The sequence below is a fragment of the Monodelphis domestica genome, chromosome 4, assembly GCF_027887165.1.
Source record: "Monodelphis domestica isolate mMonDom1 chromosome 4, mMonDom1.pri, whole genome shotgun sequence".
Classification (NCBI taxonomy): Eukaryota; Metazoa; Chordata; class Mammalia; order Didelphimorphia; family Didelphidae; genus Monodelphis; species Monodelphis domestica.
The window spans coordinates 265,576,415-265,590,673 of record NC_077230.1 but is presented as its reverse complement, the minus strand read 5'-3'; the positions used below and the strand labels follow the sequence as shown (position 1 = coordinate 265,590,673).

Below are 14,259 nucleotides of genomic sequence, written 5' to 3'. Positions count from 1 at the left end.
AATTCCTTGGCGACCTTAAATTAATATATATCAGTCTTTTAAAGTGATTTCCATGTCACATTGTGGCAACCACGAAACAATTAAAATTAGTTTCTCTGCTAAAAGTATTATATTTTTAGAGGTTTATTAAAGATTAAGAAATAAAGAAAATACAAAATAAGAAAGCACGTGCAACCTACATCTTGCCAGCTAGGTAGAGAGCCATGTGTTCCTAGAAGCAGAAGCCGAGAGAAAGAGTGCGGGTAGGTGGGTATAGTCAGTTTAAATATCCCTTTTGCTCTTGGCCCAGGTGAGGACCTCCAGCGAGATTTCAGGGAATTCTGGGAACTACCAAGGACTTCTGGGAATTGAAGTATGGGGTTCAAATCTCCATTTTACATTTCCCCATTTGATTCTTATTGGGAAAGATTTTCCTCAAAAGGATCATGAAAACATAATCAACTTAAAGAGTACAATAATTTGAGGATAAGAGGAAAAAAGAACAAAACCAATAATTGCTAGATGCATTGACAAAAAGCCAGTTGGGGGGCAGTCCCCTTTGGCATGAAAGTATACATACAAATAAATATTCAATCAACCACACCCAAAGTTCATTCTTGATCTTCTCGTGTAGCTTGTGGTCTGGCGACATCTTCATGGTGTCTTCTCCAAACAGTTCAGCTTCTGGATTCAGAGAGGTAGCATGTTTCTTAACTTACAATTCTCAAAAGGAATTTAAATTTTGCAATTTAAAATAATAATATTTTTACATTTCCCCATGAAGAGGGTGATTGAAAAACACAGGTATCACTTAGGGATGCATGGCTGAGTTATGAGGTATATGAATCTATTGGCAAGAGAAATTAAAAAGACATCAGAAGAATCCAAATAAAAAAGAAATTTTCTGGATGAAAATATAGACTATCAAAGTCTTACGTGTAAAAATTCCAAGTAAAGGAAAAGTAAATTTATAACAGGTCCTTGAATCAGGGCCCAATTAAAATGATCTAAGCAAGTAAGCATTTACCCAATCAGTAGCCAGGACTACAGAAAGTTTGCCACACTATGAAAGACATAAAAGGGACTAGATTAAAGGAGCCAAGTTTGGGATACTCTTCTGTAAGTATTTCCAGAGTGAGTGTGGATACAAGGAAGGCCTATGTCTTAACATATGTTAAGCATCGCAACCTTGGGTTTTCACACTAGGTTCAAGTCCTGTGTGCTCTTTGTGGCACTAATCAGGTTTCGCTTTGTGCTTCATAGGACCTGTGAAATGCCTCTTTTGTATATCTTGTCCTGGAATCAGACAGACTCATTAAGCAAAATCCCATAATTTTTTAAACAATTAGTGGCATCAATTTTATAGTCTCAAGCTTTTGGGGCATGCATTGACATTATAGCAAATGTATTTTAAACTTATATTACTGCAAAATCAAAAGGTTAAAGAAAATCTTAATGCTGTTGACATGTGCTTCAAATATAAAAAGGAGAGAAAAAAACTAAAATAGTATATTGCACATGCAAGAAAAATATAATAATAAAAGAGTTTTACAAATTCAAAAAATGTAGCTTATAATCATTGACACACTGTGTCAGCTAAGGAAATATAGAATACAAGGCTTTCTCACCAAAAATGAGATCCATTTCTTCTTCATATCTGGCCATGATCCACTGTGAGTACAAGCAAATGAATTTCACAAGGTAACATTTTTTTATATATATAAAGAACAGTAGTACAATTTTGTAGGAATCAGTATTCCCAAAATTCTCAATAGTTCAGTTAATTACAATAACAAACAAACCCACTATCATATTTCACACGAGTTGCTGTATGGCATTTTTAAAGCCTATGAACTGATGGATATTTGTCACAATTTTTACAAATGTAGCAAATCTTTCAACCTTGGTAAACATATTTTTAAACAAAGTAAAACTTATTTCAGGTTTTGAACATCATCAAGAATTCTAGATATCATTCTGGTGGAAGTAAAATGAGCTGAAGAGTTATAAATGAGAGATGCTCCACTTTTTGGAGTCTTCCAGGGGTTCTATATGCCCTGGGATTAACTTCCCAACTTCTGTTCACATTCTTATAAATGTAGGAGTTGGGGTTTATAATTGTATTTCACTTTAGCTACTAAAATGGGCCTTACCTCATGGTAGGGGCAGGCAAAATGACCAGAGATTGTTAAGAAAAATTCTAAAAATCATGTCTAAAGAATCCTTAAAATCAATTTGAGATATTTAGCTAATTAAATTTTCCAAAGATTGTTGTAGCAGTTTGCTGATGGAGTCCATCTATCCTCTATGTGACAATTTACAAAGTCAAAAATAGAAAAGCTGTTTTTATATGGGCTTACTCAATAGTGTTTGTTCAGTATAGTTATAGGGGGAAAGCAACAGAATTTAAAGCAACAGAATTTAATAGTAGTTAAAACCCAGTACATTAAAATGATTCAGGGTAACAGAATAGTATTGAGTGCAGTAATATATGAACTTAAAATCACAAAGTTAAACCTTAAATAAAACAATCAGTAAAATGCAATAGAATACAGAGATTTTTTTAATAAAACATTGGAGTCTGCAAAACCTTAAAAATATAACCTCCAGTCATTTTAAAGTTCCTTGGGGTTTTTTTTTTATCCATTTAGATGCCTATTGTCAGAAGGCAGAAGATTGGTAATGGTTAGGCAATGGGGGTTAAATGACCTGCCCAGAGCCATACTGCCAGGAAGTGTCTGAGGCCAGATTTTAACCCAGGACCTCCCGTCCCTAGGCCTGGCTCTCAATTCACTGAGCCACTGAACTGCTTCCCCATAGTGAGGGTGGGTTTTAGGAATCTCAAATTTGGCTAAAGAGTTGCAGGGAGCTGAATTTTCCCCCTGGCACTCAGGTGAAGTAAATAAAAGGATTAATGCAGTCAAAAGATATCCTTTTAACGTAGCCATGCTTTAAGTTCCTGTTTGGAAAAGTCTCTTACTTCTTTCCTCTTTCTCCCTCCCTGTGATCCCCTGTCCTCAGTCCACAAGGAGGCTAATCGTAGCCTAAGGAAAAATCACCCCTGTTTTTACCAGCTGGTGGAAGTGAGTCCTGGGCCTGGGGTGATGAGTGATCTGCTCCGAGGCTAGGGTCTGATGGGGCTAGGTGGGACACTAGGTGATTGAGATCTAGGTCAAACAGGTCCGGATGCTGGGACCAGGTGAGCGAGATACCAGGAGCGGCAGCCAGAGCAGAAGCAATTTGAATCAAACAGGTCCGGATAAAGAGGCTTTTCTGAAAATTCTTGGAGGAACTTGGCTTAAATAAACAACAACTAGGCACTAGCTATTAAAAGCTGAACTTAGTTACAGTAGAGAAAAGATCAGAAGATTGAAGGTATTTGGTCACAACCGACGTGGTTCACCATACCTCTCCGAATCCAGAAACTGAATTGTTTGGAGAGTACTTTTGGGGTCTGCCTTGGGAAGGATGCCATATTATAAGCAACTTATTTTATAATTGGCACATATAAACTAAACTTTTTATTTCAATAATCAAAGTATCTGTGATTTTATTTGTACAAGTATTTTTCTACTAGTGCAGATTATAATCATTCTATAATTTAGTAGATTGTCTTAGAGCTGTAGTAAAAAATTCACCAATCAGCGACAAACCCAATGGTGAACCTTGACACATTAACTAGGCTAGCTCTCATATAATTGCATATGGTTCATTCCTAGGCACCCATATTCTGACCCCTTCTAGCGTGGTATATTCTGCCAGAAAGTACACTCCCTGGACATAGTCTTTGAGAACCCAGAGTCACCCCCCACTTATGATGAGGTCTCTGAACAGAACTTCCCACTCATAGACCTGAAAGAGCCTGTTGTTCATTTGTTTTTACCAATTAGGAACTGTAGTTGATTCTTCCTTATATCCTCTAAGGATCATAGATGTAGAATTGAAAAACACCTTATGGGTAATCTCCCAAATAACTTCCTTCATAGAGAAGGGAACTCAGGTCTTAGAGAGACCAACTTCTCACAAACTGTGAGTGGCTGAGCTTCTATTCAAACTCAGTTCCCAGGACTACATATTCAGGGTCTTTCACATAACAGTGCTCCATAAATATTTCAATCAATCAGTCATTAACATTTGTTAAATTTCTACTATGTACTAACCTCTTGGGATACAAGAAAAAAAAAGACAAAAGACAATCGCCACCCACAAGAAATTTAGAATCTCCTAGATTTCATAGTTCCATTGAGGTTAGTTGATGGCACCTAGTGATGATGAATGTTGTACCCTAGCTCTACAAATACCATAGATGCCTAAATGGAGAGAAGAATGCTACTGTGTGGAGTCAAGGCATTTGACTACATGAAGAAATTCTCATACCCTTAAGCCAACCAACTAGCAGTAAGGGATGGAAGTAAGAGTGCTGCATAAAGGAGCTATTCCATAGTTAGGAATGCTAAGAAGAGTGAAATGGTGCTCTACATCCCAGGAAGCAGAGCCCTGATAATGAAGAACATGGCATGCTGCCTTGGGATTGACCACTCCCTCTATTTCAGTTGTTTATTGTCTTTTTATTTTGTTTATTGGTTTCATAGGATCCTATCTCTGGTTTTACAATGGAAATCCCAGGTGGAGAATTAGATTCATTTTGTAGTCAACCCTATTGAAAAATTCCTGCTGCAGATTTTTTTTAAAAAGTGGTGAGAGGAGAGATGGAAGGTAATAAGCATTTATTAAAAGCTTACCATGTGCCAGATACTGGGCTAAGTACTTTACAAGTAGCATCTCATTTGATGCTCACAACAATCCTGTAAACAAGGTGTTCATGTTATCTCCATTTTACAGATGGGGAAATTATCTCCATTTTATAGGTGGGGATTTTTAAAAGTGATTTATCTAGGGTCATACAGCTAATAAGTGTCTGAGGTGGGATTTGAACTTGGTTCTCCCTGAGTCTATCAATAACTCTATCCACTGAACCATCTAGCTATTTAGTAGTAGAATAAGAGAATGAGGTTCAACCAGGGATTGACAGGGTGTCTATAATTGGATGTCTTTACCACAGGTCTACAGTCTGGTCTTTACCTTTTCAAATGTGATTCCTAAAAATAAGTATCAGAAGGCAGCCCAAAATGCCAACATTCTGTTAATTCAAGTTCAATATTGGGACAAAAAGAGGTCCTCATATTTGCAAAGTTATTCAACATTTAAGAAAAGGTTTACGATGCAGCAAGGCACTGTGGAGTGCTTAGGGCGTGATGGAGCACAAAAGACAACACGGCCATCCAATGCAGCTGAGGAAGTCTCCAGGTGTAACGACTTTTCGTGCCACTGGACCCAGGCTTCCAACGCCAAGAGAGTGGGACTGTCTCTGTGCATCGACTTTTCCACTTAAATCTTCATGCACAGGTGTCTTTGTGCACAAAAACGCACAAAGACAATCGTCATCCTCGGTTCGAGAGACAACCAAACTTTACCCCAAGACAGAAAGGATATGCAAGGGTAGAGCCATGTGGTGCCCTCTCTCCACAGGGAAATATATCTGGTCAGCAAGTCAAGGTAAGGGGACTCAGGCAGGTTTCAGAAATCCTCCAAGTCCAAGGAGCCTGGGCTCCACATGGCTGGGACTTGTTATTCAGTTTGATGACCAGGAAACTCATCAGGGAAGTCTGGGAGCTGATGGTCCCAGGGGTGTTTTTGTCTTCTTTAAGGTAAAGCCACCCCATGTTGTGAGTGGGAGGGAGGAAGCAATAGAAGAACTAGTCCTATCACAACAAGGTTGTATTCAATTCTGATCATTCTCCAAAGGGACACGTCTTATTGGCTGTTCTGTCCTAAAGAACTGGGGGTGGAGGGATTTAATAGATGTGAGCTGAACCAAAGAGAATCTGAAGAGCATGAGGCAGGAATGAGTGTTAAGCAACTGTAGAAGGGGCCAGAGGAGGGTAATCTCAATGGAGCATGGATGTTTTCAGGGAGTCAGACTTGTGTAATGAAAATGATCCTAGATTTGTATTTGAACCTCAAGTCTGCTATATATTGATTAAACTTTGTCAAATTTTGTTTCTTCCTCTCAGGGTGTCAGTTGCTTCATCTGTAAAAACAAAAGAGCTAGACTAAGTGATCCATCAATTCCCTTTACTTTCTAAGTCATTCTGGTGGCAGTGGAAGGAATTGTCCAGCTACAGTAAAGTTAGAAGGAACAAGAGAGATAGAGATCCACTGAGTACCCACAGAAAGCTGCATGAAGCAAATGTCAGAAACTCTTGAAAGAATTCACCCCCTTCTCCACCAGTCATTGTGACTCTCATCTATGAATGGGAAGAGTAGAATCTGCATTATGGATGCTATTGTGAAGAGCAAGTGAAATCTTTTGTAAAATGGGCAGCTAGGTGGTAGAGAAGGGGAAGCTAGGTGGTATAGTAGATAGAATGCTGGGCTTGGAATCTAGAAGACCCATTGTCCTGAGTTCAAATCCTATGTCACTTAACCCAGCCTCCATTTTCTTATCTAGAAAGTGAGATAAAGAAGGAAATGGTAAACCATTCCAGTATCTTTGCCAAGAAAATCTCAAATGAGGTTACAAAGAGTCAGACATGACTGAAAAAAAAATGACTGAGAGGTGGTAGAGGCTAGAACTTGGAGTCAGGGAGACTTGAGTTTGAATCTTGCTTTGGACACTTACTGTTTGACTCTGGGCACATCATCTAACTTCTTTGTGCCTCAGTTTCCTCATCTGTAAAATGAGAGTAATAATAGAACCTACCTCCCAGGATTTTTGTGAGGGTAAAATGAATACTTTGTAATCTTTAAATTGTTAGCTTGCCCTCCCCCATATACTCAGCTCCTTATTATAGAACCCATTCTTTGTTTCTGAGTCCTTCCTGAGTAGGAATCTGCCAGCTATAGACTTTCTTCCTTGCCCAACCAGAAAGACATCAGTCTGTGACATAGAACTCTGTCTATAATAGCTCCCATTTCTGTAGTTCTTTAAGGTTGCAACCAATACTTTACAGATATTATTTCATTCAATACTCAAAACAGCCCTAGGAGATAGGTGCAATTATTACCCCCATATTGTAGATGAGGAAACTAAAGGAAGCAGAGATGAAATGATTTGTCCAGGGTCACTTGATTAATAAGTGCCTAAGGTAGGATTTGAACTTGGGTTTTCCTGACTCCTTGCCAAGTGCTCTTATCTACTATAATCACTTATCTGCTAATAGGTCCTAGCCCATCCTCAGGGGAGACCTGGGAGTAATTATGTATATCAAGAATAGGGGAGGGAGGGAGCGTTGGTGGCTCATCCATTTTGAGTCCTGCTCAGTGGGGAGGCCAAGCCACCCAGCGTGAGGGTCCGCAGCCCGTTAGCAGGTCCGCCCGCAGGGTGGGGACCGGTCACCTCCGCGATGGCCATCTTCACGCCCACTAACCAGTGGCCATGGTGTGCATGAAGCGCTCGGGGAAGCTCTTTGAAATCGCTTGCTACAAGAACAAGGTCGTGGGCTGGCGCAGCGGCATGGAAAAAGACCTTGATGAAGTCTTTCAGACCCACTCGGTGTTTGTAAATGTCTCTAAAGGCCAAGTTGCTAAAAAGGAAGATCTTAGTGCTTTTGGGACAGATGGCCAGACAGAAATCTGTAAACAGAGTTTAACAAAAGAAGTACAAGTGTCAGATAAAGAACGACACACACAACTGGAGCAGATGTTTAGGGATATTGCAACAATTGTGGCAGATAAATGTGTTAATCCTGAAACGAAGAGACCATACACTCACTGTCATCCTCATTGAAAGAGCAATGAAGGATATCCACTATTGGGTCAAACCCAACAAGAGTACAGAGCAGCAGGCTTTGGAAGTAATAAAACAGTTGAAGGAAAACATGAAGATTGAGCGAACCCACATGAGACTTCAATTCATCCTACCTGTGAGGGAAGGAAAAAAAAACTAAAAGAAAAACTCAAACCATTGATCAAGGTGATAGAAAGTGAAGACTTTGGTGAACAGTTAGAAATTGTATGTCTAATTGACCTGGGCTGCTTCGGAGAAATTGATGAGCTGATACAGAGAGAGACAAAAGGAAAAGGTTCTTTGGAAGTTCTTAGCTTGAAAGATGTGGAAGAAGGAGATGAGAAATTTGAATGAAAACTTTTCACTCTCTTCACTTATAAACACAACACTAAAGGTGTTCTCACTTCCCTCGGCACTGTAACTCCTGGGGTTTGGTTTTGGGGTTGTTGTTTTTTTTCCCTATCAAATACTTGTTCAGACTGCTTCCTTTGATGTTTTCATCTCAGTCTATGTGTTAACCAAACGAGTCACTTAGGTACAGAATATTCGGTATAAGGTAGAGATGTATACTGTGGGATAAAAGCATCCCAGCTATCAAGTTAGACTCTATTAAAAGAAATGAGGAACTCTCCTGCATTCTGCCTGGGTGTCTAGGATCTTTGTGTCATCTTCATTTTTTTGATACTGGCCATTCTTTGATAACTTTACATCCATGAAAGTTGTCTCAAAGTTTACACTAAAAATGCATACTTCAGAATTGTCCCTTGGCAGAAAGATACAGGCCTGCATCATTTCTTCATTAAAGAATTTGAGTCATTTTAATTTGGCCTAATATTAAGCTGGGCGTTGGGACTCCCAAAATGACACTGCTTTTACCATGTGTGTATGTATACAGTTACTGACTAGGAATCCATCAGTATTCTCATTTAATAAACATGCTGCCAAAATGTAAAAGACTATCTTTGGTTTAAAAAAAAGTCACTTCATTCATTATAATTTTTAAAATTTATAAAATATGTTAATACAGATGAAGTTATATGTAACAAATAAAACCTCTATTATTTTTATTACAATGGCCTGAGTGTTTCTAAATGATACCTTCCCATTTTTGTCAGTTTTACATTCTGTATGATCGTAGGACTGAGAAAGAAAGATGCCTTCTTTTGGACTTACAAAAGAAAATTTAATTATTTATTATGCACACCCAACTTTGTCTTAAAAAAAAAAAACTCCTAAAAGAGATTACATTACAGAAGATAAACTATAGCTTTACACAAAAGAGATATTTTAACAAAATGATATTCTTCCTTAGTAATCAAGTAAAACAAAATAAATAATTCCCGTTGTAAATAAGCCCTATGTTCAAGTTTTAGGTACTTCTTAATCACATGGGCTATGTACCCTAATCATGTACCAGATGTCCTAATTAGGTCTTTCTCAGAAGATAAAAAAAATCTCCCAAGACTAAATTATTTTATACTAAAAATGTTGTTTAGAAATGTTTATTTCAAGTTTTACATTCCTTCTAGTGGGACTCAATATTCTTACTGCTTAGTGTGAAAAGGAATATTAACGATGGTATTCAACATGCACTAAGAGTGCCCAACAAGTTGGCATCAACTTTACTGTTCTGTTCAAGATTTCTTTTTGTAATCCATTAAAGTTTGCCTATGAAACTGACAAAAAAAAAAAAGAATAGGGGAGGGAGGGCCAGCGAGATGGCTCACTGGATATAGATTGTTAAATTTTTTATGGTTTGGCCTGAATATTAAATTTATGGTCGCCAGTGATTTAATTTCTAAATCCCAAAGTGAATTACTCAAGCAAATTTATGGTATTTTATTTACAATAGAGGGAAGATATTAAGGAAGAGAGAAAAGGGGAGAGAGAGAGCTCTGGCTTCCTCTGAGCCAGGTTGAAATTCTAAGGTACCAAACAAGGGAAAAAGAGTCTCAAAATGATGGGCCTTTCTTGGAGGTTCACAGCTCCAGAAAGGGCAAGGAAACTGTCAGCCTTTTCACTCGCTATGGTAACCATCTAAAAAGAAAGCAGTCTGAGGTCTCCTGCACAAGATCCTCCAGGGATCCAGTTCCATAGCCAAGTGACTCTTCACAGCAAGTCTGAGTGTCTGTCTTCCACTCTCTCCTCAAGTGTCTGTCTTCCAGTTGTGAATTTTAAAACTATTCCACCCTAATGAGACCATTCTTTAGAAGATCTGATTTAGCTACTTCCTGATCAATAACAATGGAGATGCTTGGAATAACAGAATCAGGTCTTGGAAAACCCACATTCTCCACCCTACTCAGTTTAACAAGATTTTGAAAGGTCTGAATCAAACTCAAGTTTAATTATCTGAGGAGATGACCTTCAACAGACATGTGCAAAAGAAGGACAGACCTCTGGGCTGTCCTAAGTCAAGCTAAGTTACCTCATTGGTACAGATGAGATGCAGAAAAGTGATGTAAAAATGTCCATATAAGACACATCAGTTTCTGCCTCTCTCTCTTTCCCTGGAGAGACAGCTCTGGCTGGCAACATGCTAAGCGTTCCGACATCTTGGAGTGTTGGATGGTGAGTTTGCCCTGGAGCTGATTTCAGGTTCAAGCATCTTAGCTAAGCCTCTTTGGAGGTCAAGCTGATTCTTTCCTCCTTCACACTCAAACCCTTACTTTCTAGATCTCCTATCTTCCTGCTCAGTATTAGCCCCTTCTTTCCTCCTTCTTCTTAAAATCTTCTCTACTATATCAATTAAATCACCATAAAATTTGGCAGCTGACTTGGGTATTTTATTATTTGGGATTCAGCCTTTATACAGTCCAACTCTGAGTGACTTATCTATCTCTCAATTAAATCTTGTATGCCTCTGTTTCCTCTATTTAAAGACTTTTTTCTCTTGTGTCACTTCCCCTAAATTTTATGTCTACCAATCATAGGATTGCCCACTCAATGTATGAAATGGATGTTCACACCTTTTATAGTTAGTTAACACCTTTTTTGGTTACTTAACACCTTTTTGTAGTTAGTTAACACCTTTTTTGTTAGTTAACACCTTTTTTGGTTAGTTAACACCTTTTTGTAGTTAAAATGGGTAGATCTACTTTAAATATGGAGTTAACACTTTTGGGGATTAAGATCTAAAAATAGACAAGGGATTACAATTTAATCTTCACAATGAAGGAAGAGCTAAGTACCTTCATTGTTATAATCAGGAGATAGCCAAATCCAATCTTCACAAGATCCAAGCCTGGAGAAGGGAGTTCCTAGGTTCAAATCTAGCTCCAGAAACTTCCTAACTGTGTGACCCTGGGCAAGTCACTTATCCCCAAATGCCTAGCCCTAACCACTTTTCTGCCTTGGAAGTAATTCTTAGTATTGAGTGAATCTTAGAGAGAAGGTAAGTGTTTAAAAAAAAAAGAATGGAGAAGGAAGTATATGAGGGGGAATGGGTCTAACTGAGGAAGATCCAAGGAGTAGAAAACTAGGAACCCAGATGAGGCATCAAACCTAGTATGGAGGCAGGAAATAGAATATAATTTAGTGTAGGAAGAAATACTTATTGATTGCCAGAGACAGACAATTCACATGCCTGACTTTTCCTCTAGGCAGACTATTCTTATACACAAGTACCATCCACACCTACTAGTGCCTCAGACATCCCTGTACTGGGTAACACCTTGGGCTTAGACTAGTAAACTCAGAAAAGCAATTACATTCATTTATCTAGGGGGAATCAGGCTCTGAGGAATCAATTTATACCTTCCAAGCTCACAAGGAACTGATTCCCAAACCAGAGCACCAATTTATTAATTTACAATGAGGCATCTAATCCTTCACATCAATCACACTGACCAATAAATACCACCCCAGGCACCTCCTTTCCCTTCCATCCCTCCCTCCAAACCATTACTTTCTCTAATGAAGGATACCTGTCATTTCTAATAGACTTGGAAAAATTCAAAGGGGAGGGACCAGATTTTAATTTATTGAACTCTTTTTAGTGTTCCTCTTAAACCATTATGAAATGATCTATCATTGAACCTGGGAATGTGACCCAGTTCTGACACCACCTTGATGTGAGATCTTGGACAAGTCACTCAATAAAGCCCTGAACACGGAGTTAGACCTAGAATCAAATCCCACTGACAAGCTGTGTGATATTGTGTATGGCATTCTCCAAGACTCAGTTTCCCCATCTGCAAAATAGAGATAATAACAGCCCTTATTTTGCAAGACTTTTGGGAAACAAATGAAAATGTATTTAGCATTTTTTAAGTCAAAAGACTGTGTAATGTTGGTTACTACCATTTTCTGTAGACCTCAGTTTCCCCTTATGTACAATGAGAGGGTCAGATCTCTTCTCTAAGGTTCTGTCCGTGAGTAGAAACTAGGAATTCTTTTAATTATAAGAACTCAGTGGGGGTTGTGCCCCCTTTAAATCCTCTACCACTTTGCCTGTCTGCCTGTCTGTCCAGCTCTGGCTACTAGATTAGCACCTTCTGTTTCTCTTCTTATTTGTCTATGCCTCCACCCCCTTGGTGAGTCTCTGAAAGGGAGGATGACTCAGCCTTTGGCATCTAAAACTGTCTGTGTAGGTGCTTGCAGGGCCATCTGAACTGCTGAGCATGTCTCCTCCTCCTCAGGCAGCTTCAACTTAGACCTGGGACTCAAGGGCAAGGCTAGTGAAGACGGTTCCTGCTTTCCTCCCTCCTCTTCCCTTCTTCCTGACCCTAGATGCCCAGGCACCATAAATGAAATCAATTCATAGTTTTCACATTGTGCAATTAGCTAGCCCCCTCCATCTGAGAATAGACAAGAGCAACTTCCTAGCTATATTCAGTCATACACAGACAGAGATGTTGTATTACATCAGGTCAAACCCATTCCAGTGAATCATAGAGTCAAAGGGAGGTGGCACAATGGATCAAACTTGGACACCCAAATTCAACTGCAGTCTCTGACATTTACTAACTGTGTGACCTTGGCTGTCTGCCTCAATTTCCTCAATTGTAAAAGAGGGATAATATTAGCACCTCCCTCACAGGGAGCACAATGCCCAGCACACAGTGGGCACTCTGCAAATGCTAGCTATTATTATCATTACTATTATCTTCAGATTGTAGCTTTGAACCATATTCTCTGACAGTCCTTCAAGCAATTCAGCAGTTCTTAGTCCAGCTCTCTCCCCACTCCCACTTCTTTTTCTTTCTCTTATGTACTATAGTGGAAAGCACCTGGATCACCGAAATAGCCTATTAGTGGGTCAGCCTGCCTCAGGTCTCTTCCTCCAATGGACTCCAATCTATTCTCTATTCACCCTCTAAAGTGAATTTCCTAAAGAATAGCTTAACCCTCACCTGGCACTCAATAAACTTCAGTCACTCTCTGTTGTCTGCAGAATGAAATACCAAATGATCTATTTGGCATTCAAAGCTCTTTGTGACCTAGCCTCCTCCTACTTTTTAAGTTTTCTCACACCTTCCTCTCCCATACATACTCTTTGACTCAGTGCCACTAGACTCCTGGCTCTTCCACAAACAAGACGATCCTTTCCTTGGCTCCAGGCATCTTCACTGGTGGTATCCTATGCTTGGAACACTCTTCTTCCTCCACTTTACCTACTGACTGCCTTGGTTTCCTTCTTTTAGTCCCAATTTAAAACTTCCTCTCTACTGGAAGCCTTCCTTCCCCCCCCATCTTTATTCTTTATGCTCTCTGATAATTATTTCCTATTTATCCTATTTTTATTTTGCTTTGTATATATTTGTTTACATGTAGTCTCCTTTATTAGACTGTAAGCTCCTTGAGGATAAGGCCTGTTTTGTTTTGTTTTTTGTCTCTTTTTGAATCCATTGAACTTAAACACACTGCCTGACACATAGTTTTCTCCTAATGAATGTTGATTGATTGATTGCCTTTCCTCTTCCTCACAACTACCCTCAAGTCTACTCCTTCTCTCCACAGATGCCTTTTGAAAAGAATTTAGCAGACTTCAGTGACTGGCCTGAAAATTTTAGGAAATTACAAGCTGTTGAAATATATTACTATTACATTGAAACTTTCCTCTGATGGAGCTAGAGGAATTAAAAGAGTATTGAAAAGAGGGGGGGACAACTAGTTGATTCAGTGGATTTGAGAACCAGACCTAGAGATGGGAAGTCCTGGATTCAAAGAGGAGATTGAAGGGAGGTCAAAGGATAACTATAGCACTGTGTTATGTAAAAATTAAATTAGTCTCTAGTAATAAAAGTATTATATTTTGAAGTTTATTTAAAAGATTATTAGAAATCAAGGAATAAAGAAAATACAAATAAGAAACCACATGCCTAGGGCTGATTAGCCAATTTAGAACACCCCCCCCCTTAATTTACTCACTACATCCTTGCAAATGGAAGAGCAGGGAGTCAGTTAAATACTCATTGTGATCTTGCCCAGGTGGAGACTCAGGTGAGATTATAGGGAATCCTGGGAAATACCAAGGATTTCTGGGGATT

The 14,259-nt window shown here is 39.0% G+C and overlaps 1 pseudogene; it reads left to right on the top strand.

Moving 5' to 3' along the window:
* The first annotated feature begins 7,385 nt into the window (after positions 1-7,385).
* Positions 7,386-8,910, top strand: LOC100012280 (ribosome maturation protein SBDS-like; annotated as a pseudogene).
* Positions 8,911-14,259: the final 5,349 nt, after the last annotated feature.